The sequence below is a fragment of the Sorex araneus genome, chromosome 3 (assembly GCF_027595985.1).
Source record: "Sorex araneus isolate mSorAra2 chromosome 3, mSorAra2.pri, whole genome shotgun sequence".
NCBI classification, from domain to species: domain Eukaryota; kingdom Metazoa; phylum Chordata; class Mammalia; order Eulipotyphla; family Soricidae; genus Sorex; species Sorex araneus.
The window spans coordinates 15,778,810-15,788,549 of NC_073304.1; the positions used below are offsets into that span (position 1 = coordinate 15,778,810).

General features: G+C 50.4%; 1 protein-coding gene across 2 annotated transcripts in view; it reads right to left on the minus strand.

The window, feature by feature from the left end:
* Positions 1-9,114, minus strand: part of FLRT2 (fibronectin leucine rich transmembrane protein 2) — a 105,256-nt gene extending 96,142 nt beyond the window's left edge. Inside the window, exon 1 of one of the 2 annotated variants that reach the window (XM_055130314.1) lies at positions 8,874-9,114. The gene's annotated coding sequence lies outside the window, so the exon portion shown is untranslated. Of the gene's footprint in view, positions 1-5,328; positions 5,466-8,873 lie in introns of those variants that run through there. The other variant, XM_055130313.1, reaches the window with a different exon arrangement.
* Between the last annotated feature and the right edge of the window lie 626 nt (positions 9,115-9,740).

Here is a 9,740-nt window from a genome sequence, read left to right on the forward strand (position 1 = left end):
ATTCTGCATATCCTACGATAGGTTTTCACTTCTTTCAAGTTTCAGATACCTAAGGAGAGATTGGGTCAGTAGGTCTCTCAAGAACTGAACGAAATCCTATATGGGAGAAGAGAAGGGCGTTAGCGGAGCCAAATGGTGGGTATGAATGTGCTTTAAAATTTATGTCATCCTTTGGGTCTAAGAGAATTTTTTGGAATCTCGATGACAAATGTTTACCCAATCTACTATCCTACCTTTCTTCACCATCTCTTTATCTAATATCCATGAGGAATAGTATAATCCCCTACATTCTTTCCTTCTACAAGATATTTCAGTCCAAGCCCTGAAGTAAAGTGGTGAGGAAACTCGGAGGCTATTTTGAAACTGGATATTCAAGAAAGTGACGCCCATAGGCAGCTGAGGCTAAGAGTGACACCAGCACGTGGACCTATTTTAGGAATGATACGGGTCTGATGTTTTCCATTCAGATTCATGACCTCTGTTGACTTCACCGGACAATATATCTGCGAACCCATTAGAGAAGCCAATGGGCTTTTCTCTAGGTTGAAGTCTTCAGTGTATTGAGGCCTAACATCATGTATGAACTTTGGGACCTGGTATTTTTCAGTGGGTTGAAATCCAAAATAGCCCTCAGGTTTTTAGAAGGTTCAAATGGAAGATTCTTTCATCTATGTCTTGAAAGGTCTAATAAAGAGAACAGAGAAATAATACTTGACCTATGAACTGAGGGGAACAGAGAACCCTTTTTCAAGTTTCTTGCCCATGCCCTAAAAGCAAACTAGAAAGAAAGTGAGAAAAACTGCACAGTTCTAATGAGTGCCTAATGGCAGTACCACCAGAGGTTTATTTTGTGAATGCTTTTGAAAGAAAAAAAAAACTGAGGTTTTTAACCAATAAACTGCCAGCAAATGTGTGGCCTTATTAAGTGTCATCAGAAGAACTGACCAGTGTTTGAAAACCATGAATGTGGCTTTTTGACTTCACAAATTATACAAGGATATTTTCTTTGACCTTCCCTTAGTATAGATCTGTACAAATGACACAGCTTTTGTTCAGGCAACCCAGGACCCAGGGTACTGACTGCTTCTGCAAAAACACATCCCACATTAAATTAAGTTAGAGGTGGTATTTCAAAAATAAATAAAGACCGGAGTTCCAATTCACTGCGAATGGTACAGGAGGCCAGTAAGTGGGTAGCCTGCAAGAGAAGGACTTCTTTTACAAAGATGTTTTACAGGACTTTTTCTGCATCATTAACTCTTCTGGAATCCTGAACATAGCATGATGAATTTCCCTAAAAAAGTAGCTACTGTTTAATTTTGAATCACTTCAAAGAGCCACAGTAGAAGGAATCAAAGAAAACCAAAAAGACCAGGAGATGTGAAATTCGCCAGGGGAAAAAAAAATCTAACAGATTTTGACCATGTACTGAAAATACCACTGATTATTTTGCTAATACAGTGTTTTACTGTTCCGTGCAACTGAAATAAGTCTCTGTATTCATCAGAACACAGGATATTTTTATTACAATATTTGTGTCATAGCTCTTTAAAAAGGAACATATATAAAACCTTGAAAAGAATTTCTGTCTTAAAACAGTTCTGGATGTGTGCATGTGAGTGTATGCTTTACTATAAACGTATATAATTAGAGGTCACATTGCTGAAAGGAGGAAAAAGATATTGATTGTATTATTCCGATCCCAATACATATATCTAAATACATATATATATATATAATTTTGAATAGGTAAAGCAACAATTTGGAGAGTGGCTGAGATATCATACCTGTTGTTTAACTTGAATAACAATAATAATAATTGATCTTTTAGTATTTTGCATAAAACCTGCTCTTGAGCCTAAAAGAAAGAACATCTACGTATGAATCCCGTGTTCCTTAAATACCATGACATCAAAACCCATCTGGAAAAGGTCAGATAATGGTATCCACTGCAGCTAAGAAATTCAGTAAACTTTGTCTTCGATTGTCATTCAGAAGAATCAACTGAAATTGGAATTTTGATTCAGAAACCCTCAGAAGACAAAGCTGGATTAAGAATAAGATGTTAAAAGCCTCCTGAAAAGACCATCTGTTTATAGACACCCTTCTTTCACCCCACCTTGCCCTTGATCTGTACCAGAAGTTCACACTAGAGGCAGAGTGACTTAAAGACATACCCTCATTGCTACTATGAAGTCTCTCTCTTTACCATATGTATGGTCTGTACATATGCTCTGAGCTTGTCTCAAGTTTCCCTTGTTATGTAAGCACTCAAGTAATGCAATTTACTTATATTCAGCAGCTTTGTGAGTCTCCAAACATGACTGTACCTTACCCTACAATCCATTTATTGGCAGTGGAGAGCGCTGGAGTTTTATTTATGGTGATCATATTGCTGATTATATATGGAATAGCCATTTACTAGACAGTCTATCATGCTTTTATTACCGCTGTTAAATATCATTGCTCGTACCGAGCCACGGATTAGAAAAATCAAGTTCAAAATTCTAACTATTCAGAAAGAGCAAGAGAGCAGTTTTGCCTTTCCCAAGCACATACACAATCTGCAGACTGTGATGAGAAGGAAAAACAATGAGTATTCACTTCTCACAGATAGAGGTCACTAATGGACTGAATTTGAATCAGTGTGGCAGAAACCACAAAGTTATTAAAGTAATCTAGTGAAAAATGAACTTGAATTGAAATTAAAGATACCAAAAGATGATTATCCAGAAAAGTCTGACTTGAGTAGAAATAAATTACATCACCTTGACCTTTTTTGGTATCTTCTACACAGAGGGAAAACCAGGAGTGGCTCATCACCCTTGATTTTTTTTTTCTTTTTTCTTTTTTTGTCCCTTAAACTTGAGACTCTGCTGATGTCAGAAGCAGCATTTGTGCCCTGTGGAGTATACAACTGAAAAATCCAACTAGATGAGATGTTCACAATGGGTCTCTACAGAATAAGGCTTGGGGACTTGCATGTACTTAAGCCTCTCTTGAAACCACAGCTTCAAACTAAAAAGCAAGAGTGCTGCTTGGGGAAAAAATGTTGAACTCTTAAATCAAACTCTCCAGTGGCTAGAATATAAGTGAAACCGGCATCAGAGGAGGTTCAAATTAGATCCAGCAGGTCAAAGTCAAACTCAGAAAAGATCACACCGTCTAAAATCTAGTCTGCAGGTAATACCGGGTTTCTAACACGGGGTCATTTGGAAATCTACTTTTTTAATCAATTAAAAGCATCTCCTGGAATTTCTAAAACTACAATGAAAATACTGAAGTGTTAAAACCTGTGCATTAAAAGAGGGGAAAAAATAGCATTCTTTTCATGCTAGGTTGGTGAAAGGTTCTGGTATAGCAAACTCACCCAGTTCTTTCCACAGTTTCTCATACCGACTAACAGAATCATGAGACAGTTTTTGAAATTTCATCTTTCAGCCTTTCAGTCCCAGACACTGGCAACTCAACATGATAGTACTGTGCTGCGTTGTCATCACTATTTAGTCAAGATCCTTAAATCCTTCCAACCTTCCTCTTTGAGTTTTTGAGTAAAGGAGGAAGGAAAGTTGTATTAGGGAGAGCTATGAACTGCAGAGGAAAAAAAACAACAACTTTGCATGGTATATATGTCACACCCTGTACCCCAATACATTTCCTTTTAACATGGTAGCCTATGGAACGTATATATCTGCTGCTTATTGAACAGTGATATTTTAAGTTCAATTCTAATACTGGAGACGCTGGCCTCAAAAATTATATCCATACAATAACCAAGTATATCTCTGGACAAATGCCAACCTGCAGTCCATTTCCCTCAAAATGTTTAGGGAATCCTTTCATTCGAGATTTCATAATATCATACAGCTTAGATCCACAAATAATATCAGCCCGGCTATGGAAGCTACCCTTCATATTACCTTTTGGCTGGGTGAAGTTAGACATAATAAATTTAGCAATAAGCCAGCAAGCCAGTGGACATGCCCCAAAGCTCCCTGAAACCCTAGGTGATTAAAGAGCCTCCCAGCTGAGTGGGGAGCAAAAGCTCCCATTTGCAAGAGGCTTTGCATAGCAAATGCAGCATGTAAAGAAATCTAATCAGCCCCTTGCACTTGGCGTGAGCATTTACACGGATTTGTGCCTTGCACTTGATTAGCTTACTGTAAGCTTTACAAGAGATTCCTTCCACTAAAAATCAATCAAAAGCTCTTGGAGTCTTCCATTTACAAGAGAACGCAGGATGAGTTTCCAGGTGAATAAATAATGATCATAATAAAGATGCGAGGACAGAGTAGCAGCAAACACCGGGTCTGCTTCAAAACTTAAAACTCTACCAGGGGAAAAAGGGGCTCAAGCGAGTTGAGGTTTTAAGCCTTCACTCACTCGGAATGCAAAGCAGGAGCGATTTTCTGAGCCCAAGAAAGGGTGCTGTGGAGAAACCTGAAGGCTATTTCTCTCCATAGCCCTGGCCTCAGCTCCTACGACACCCCACGCCACCTACGCTCCCAGCACTGAGGCTATAAGCCCACAGATGGGAAATAATGCCTCTCTACAATACCACTAAACACACATCCCCCCGCAACCTCCTCCACACACACTAAGCAAACCCATGTCACCAACAGCTAACACTTTTCATGTCACCCTTCCATCAAAATGTGACTTCTAAAGTTCCTCTATTCTGACGCCAGAAGGTGAGTGGAGAAAGCGCTGGCTCCTGAGATGTCAAAAGGAGGAAGAAGAATTTTTTTTTTTTGCTCGAAATGTTCACGCACACCCGCGCGCACACCCGCGCACACACGAGCACCCACATGGGCTTTGCCTGCAGCAGCCAAACGGAGTGGGCGCACGGGAGGGGGTTCGAATTGCTTTTACAAGGTGCAAGAGCGAGCGGGTGAGGGTGGTGGTGGGGACGGGGGGGGGGGCGGGAGGAGTGAAATTCACGCATCACTTCCCCGGGACCGAGCGGTATGAAAAGTCCCCGATAGCCACATGAAAATTGACAACGGATCACCAACGAGCTAGCGACGGGAACGGGCGTGGGGGGGGGGGGGGGTTGAAGAGGGCTCCTGCGCTGCCAGGGGAGATTCGCACCGCCACCCCCGCCCACCCCCGTGCCCACCCGGCTGCGGGCACAGTCCCCAGCCTTTCTCCCCAGGGCTGTAGGTCCATCAGAGTTAGGGACCCAGTCCTGGAACCCTGAACTTCACCTCCCAGGTAGTTTCCTCCCCAAGCCACGGGCGCGGGGATGCAGCCGGAACCGGGCCGAGGTGTGTGTGTTGGGGGGGGCGGTCTAACCCCCCCTCCCGAAAAGCCAGGGATGCGCTTTACCTGCCAAGGTGGTCCGGGTGTCCTCGCAGCCCTGCCGGTAATCCCGCTCAGCGCCGCGTCGTGCCCCACGCCCAAACTTTTGCCGGGAGCCGCGGGTGGCGGCGGCGGCGGCGGCGGGGCCGGGGGGCGCCCGCAGCAGCGTCGGGGCGCGGGGGTGCGGAGGCCGGAGCCCGCAGCCGCCCCGCTCGCCTGCCTCGCTCTGGCCGGCCTCCCCTACGGAGCCGCGGCATCCTCCTCGGCTCCCCCCGTCCGCCGCCACCTCCGCCTCCAGGACTCGGGCATGCCACTTTCTCGGGGCTCCGGCCGCCGCGGCCCCCGCGTCTGCTTCCCGGTCTCCGCCGAGCTCACTCACGGGGGGTCCCCGGAGAGTGAAGCGGGAGGGGGGTGGGGGGAGAAGGAAGGGAAGGGGAAAAAAAAAAGCAAAGAAAAAAAAAAAGAAAAGAAGGAGGGGTGGGAGAGCGAGCGGGGAAGGCGTTGGAAAGCGTCCCCGGCCCCTCGGAGGAGGGAGGCAGGAGGATGCCCGGGAGGAGAGCCGGGGCGCCCACCCCACCCCCGACGCCGGGGCTCTTGGGCGCCGGGCTCGTTCCGCGCGGGTCCCGCGGCTGCGGCGGCCGCTCTGCTGCCGGGGTCCGACGGGGCCCGGCTAATGTAGGCGCCGCGGCCCCCGCCCCCACCCCCGGGGAGCTGTTGACTGGGCTGGATTCGCAGGATCGCCCGCGCCGCTCCCGCGCTCCTCCTCGCCCCGGGTCCCCGGCGCTCTGGCGCGCTCCCCGGCTCGAGTTCTCTTTCTCTCTCCCTCCCGCCCCGAGTCCCTCCCACATTTCTGCTTTAAAGAATGCTCGGGAGGCGCGGCTGCAACCCAAAGCTTTCCAAGAGGCCAAGTCAGACTCAGCGTTTAACCCTGTGCTCCCCGCGGGCGCTTTGCGGAGCTCCGGGTCGCGCGCGCGCGCGCGCGCGGCACGGACGCCACCGCTGCCCATGCCTTGGCTTGGCATCCTGTCCCGTGCCAACCCCCCCTCACGCCCCCACACACACCTCCTACACCCCAACTCTTCAGGATAATGTCACATTCTGAGCGTTGAAACAAACAAACAGACAAAAAAAAAAAAAAAAGGATGCCCCACCCCGCCTACCCGGACTGGTACTTCCAGGCCAGAGTATCGATGATATTAGACACGGAGAAATGATGGAAACGGGAGATTAGAGGGTGCAAATATAACGCTTCTCAGCCAAGATGGCGTTATTGCAAATGGCAGGCAACCTTGGTGATCCTCACCCCTCACCCTCACCCCCCAGCCTCAGTACCAGCTCTCTGAGCCCAGACCTCTTCCAGCCATGGAATTGGGGAAAACCATACAAAGTTTAAGATTATTTTTCAACAGCCTATTTTGTTTTGTTTTTCTTTCGTGGGAGGTGCCCCCCTCCCTGGTCACTGGAAAAAAAGAGCGTTGTTCACTTTCCCCACCGATTGCCATAGACCACCGAATTCTGAGTCAGAGATTGAGGGAACGGGCTTTGACCCCTAAAGAAACCTGATCTCCAAACGGGCGTTTCCACTCGCAATCCTTCTGCCAAGGTTCAAGAACGATATAGGAAAACAAAATGCGCCTGGCTCTTACGAAATAAATAATAAATAAAATTTAAAAAAGAGGCCTCTTGGTTGCTCCTCTTATTTCACTGCCGCTCCCAGGCTCCCCGTAAGTTGCTGTCATGTTTTAACAAGTCTGAAAGGCTGAATATGAACAGAAGAGGGAGAGCGAGCTCGCGCCAAGCGCTCAGCAGCGCTGGGATGCGCCGTCGGAGGACCACACGAGAAGCAGCCTGCGAGCTCAGAGCCACCGCAGGACCAACTCTCTAGGGATTCGCTGGGCTATCGGGACAGAAACATGGGGCAAGGGGCGGTGCCGGTGACCGGCTGGGGATGATTTCCGGACGCGCCCCAGGCGCGACCACATTCCCGATCCTCACTCAGTCCAATGCCTGAGTCACTTGGCACCACTTCCCTAATTGTTTTTATTTCCTTCGCATCCCCGTTGTGTCTACCGCCTTCCCGTATTTGAGCGCTTAAGCCATGTTAAAAAGACTTGGAGAAACGCCCGATTTGCCTCCCAAGCACCAGCCACGCACAGATCCGCCCAGACGCACGCTGGCACACATGGTCACACGCGCGCGCGCAGACACACACACACACACACACACACACGAGACACGCGCACACGACCCGGGTTCCGGCGCGTGGGTCGTTATTCCTGTTGCATGATGCAAATGCGATTAGGAAAATACTTTCACTTACACGGATGCACGCGCTCTTCTTCCCCAGACTCAGTGTGTGACTAAGAGATAGATGGAGGGGAAAAGAGGGCAAAGCGGGGGCAGCCAATCGGGCTGGAACAGACAGTGCCATCTTGTTGGGACTTTCCAGGAGCAGAGCGCCAGCGAGGACGGCAGCGGGGGTCTCCACCTACCACGAGCTGCCTCCCGGAGAGCCCCAAGAGTTCCAGGGCAAGTTTCCCAGGCTGCAAGGATGTGTCCAACCCCCTGCCTCCAAAATCCCCCAGGTCACCTTCTTCCCGACCCCTTCCTTTTCCTAGTTTGTCTCCCGCCCTCAACTGGCAACCTTGATCTTGGATCTGATTGCAAATGAGAAGTGACCGCGCCGGCACTCCAAGCGCGGGAGCGAGCCCTGGATGGTGCGAGTACGGAAAAAAAGAATCTTTCCAGGAGGCTTTGAGCCTTCCCTAGCCAGGGTGGCAGCTGGCACGGTGGCTTCTGTTGCCCTCTACCCAGTCGCCTGGTTCCTACACTCAGGTTCAGGGGCAGCGGAGGCGGGTTTTCCCGCCCCCTCCCCGCGTCCCACGCACGCCGCGCAGAGTGCGACGTAACCCCAGTTCTAGTGGAAGGGCGTCCGCGCCTTCTTCACCCCCAAATGGGAGCGCCAGAGAAACTCGCTAGCTGGGGCTCAGTGCCCGGCCAGTGAGGGCTCGCAGGGCTGGGGAGGGTGGGTTTGGAGTAAAGCAACCCCCTTCTCCGACTCCAAGAGCCACATCTTCCGGGCCACTAGTCAATTCCGCTGGCGAGCGTGGCGTGGGCTGGTCCGGCGCACACACTTGACAATACCGCTGGTGACATGAACGGCAGATGGAGCCGGCTCCGGGATGCGAAGAGTGGTTGGAGCCTGTTACCTCCAAGTTAACTAATTCATTCTGGGGAGGTGAGAGGCTGGACTCGGGCAAGCATCAGGCGCTAGAGACCCCAATTTTAGGATCGACGTAGCCAGCCGGCTAGCAAACGCACCTATTGACCTAATATTTAGCTACAAAACTCCCCTAGGAGGCGGGTTCGACCTACGCCTAGACCTTCCTTCAGGGGAGCTAAGCAGCCCGTTTGCTCCCGGGATGGAAGAGTTTAAAATAACCCACCGGGGCGACCGCCCCCAGCTGCTTCAACAACCACCCCTTGCCCCCGACCAAGACACCGCGTGGAGCCGGCCGATCCGCGGCTCCGGCGGTGACCGGCCGCACCGCCGGGTCCCTGAGCGCCTTTACCTGGCAGCCACGACTCCTCCAAGCTGGCTCATCCGAATCCGACCGGGTCTGGGAGGTGGAAAGGGAAGAAGCTGGCGCGGCAGCAGCTGGGCTCCCGGGGCATGGTATTATTTTAGGGGTCGCCGCCGAGGTCCCTCCTGCCCATCGTTGAGAAGTGCCAACCTGGTTCCTGAGCTGAGTAGACAGGGCGCGGAGCTGTCCCCCTCGCTGCCTCACGATCCCCCCCCCCCAAGAGCCGAGAGGTGGAGAACGCGCCCCCGGGCAGGATCCGAACTGCACCTGGGCGCGGAGATCGCGGCCACCGGGCTTCTCCTCCGAGCGCGCCTTCTGCTGCGGCGACAATGGGAGATGCCCAACTTCCAAGTGGAGGCGACAGGTTTTGAACGTGGAACTAACTCCAAGGTACCCAGCCCGGAGACTGGATGCAGCGTCCCGCCCCCCTCCCCTTTTCCTCTCCCTCCCGCCCTGGGAGGGAACTAACTTAACCCTGTGTGCGCGCTCTCGCCTCTCCGGAGAAGCTGGAACCAACTAGGAAACCGCAGGCGGCGGCTCTCCGGGCCAACGCTTTGTTCACGTGCGTTTCCAGGGGGGCGTGTTGCTGTCTGGGGGCACTCGCGTGGCCAGATGCCAGTGGCAGGATTCCAGCGCCAGACTCCGGCATGCGAAGGAGTCGTAGCGTTTCATCAGGACCAGACCCAACCCTCGAAATCTATTTATTTATTTATTTATTTATTTATTTATTTATTTATTTATTTATTTATTTGCCTCTAGTTACCGGATTTATTGAAGTTCCCAGGGAAGTTGGGTTTTATTCCTTTATTTCTTCCTTATCCCCCGCCTCCCCCCACCCCACCCCTTCCCGCCCGT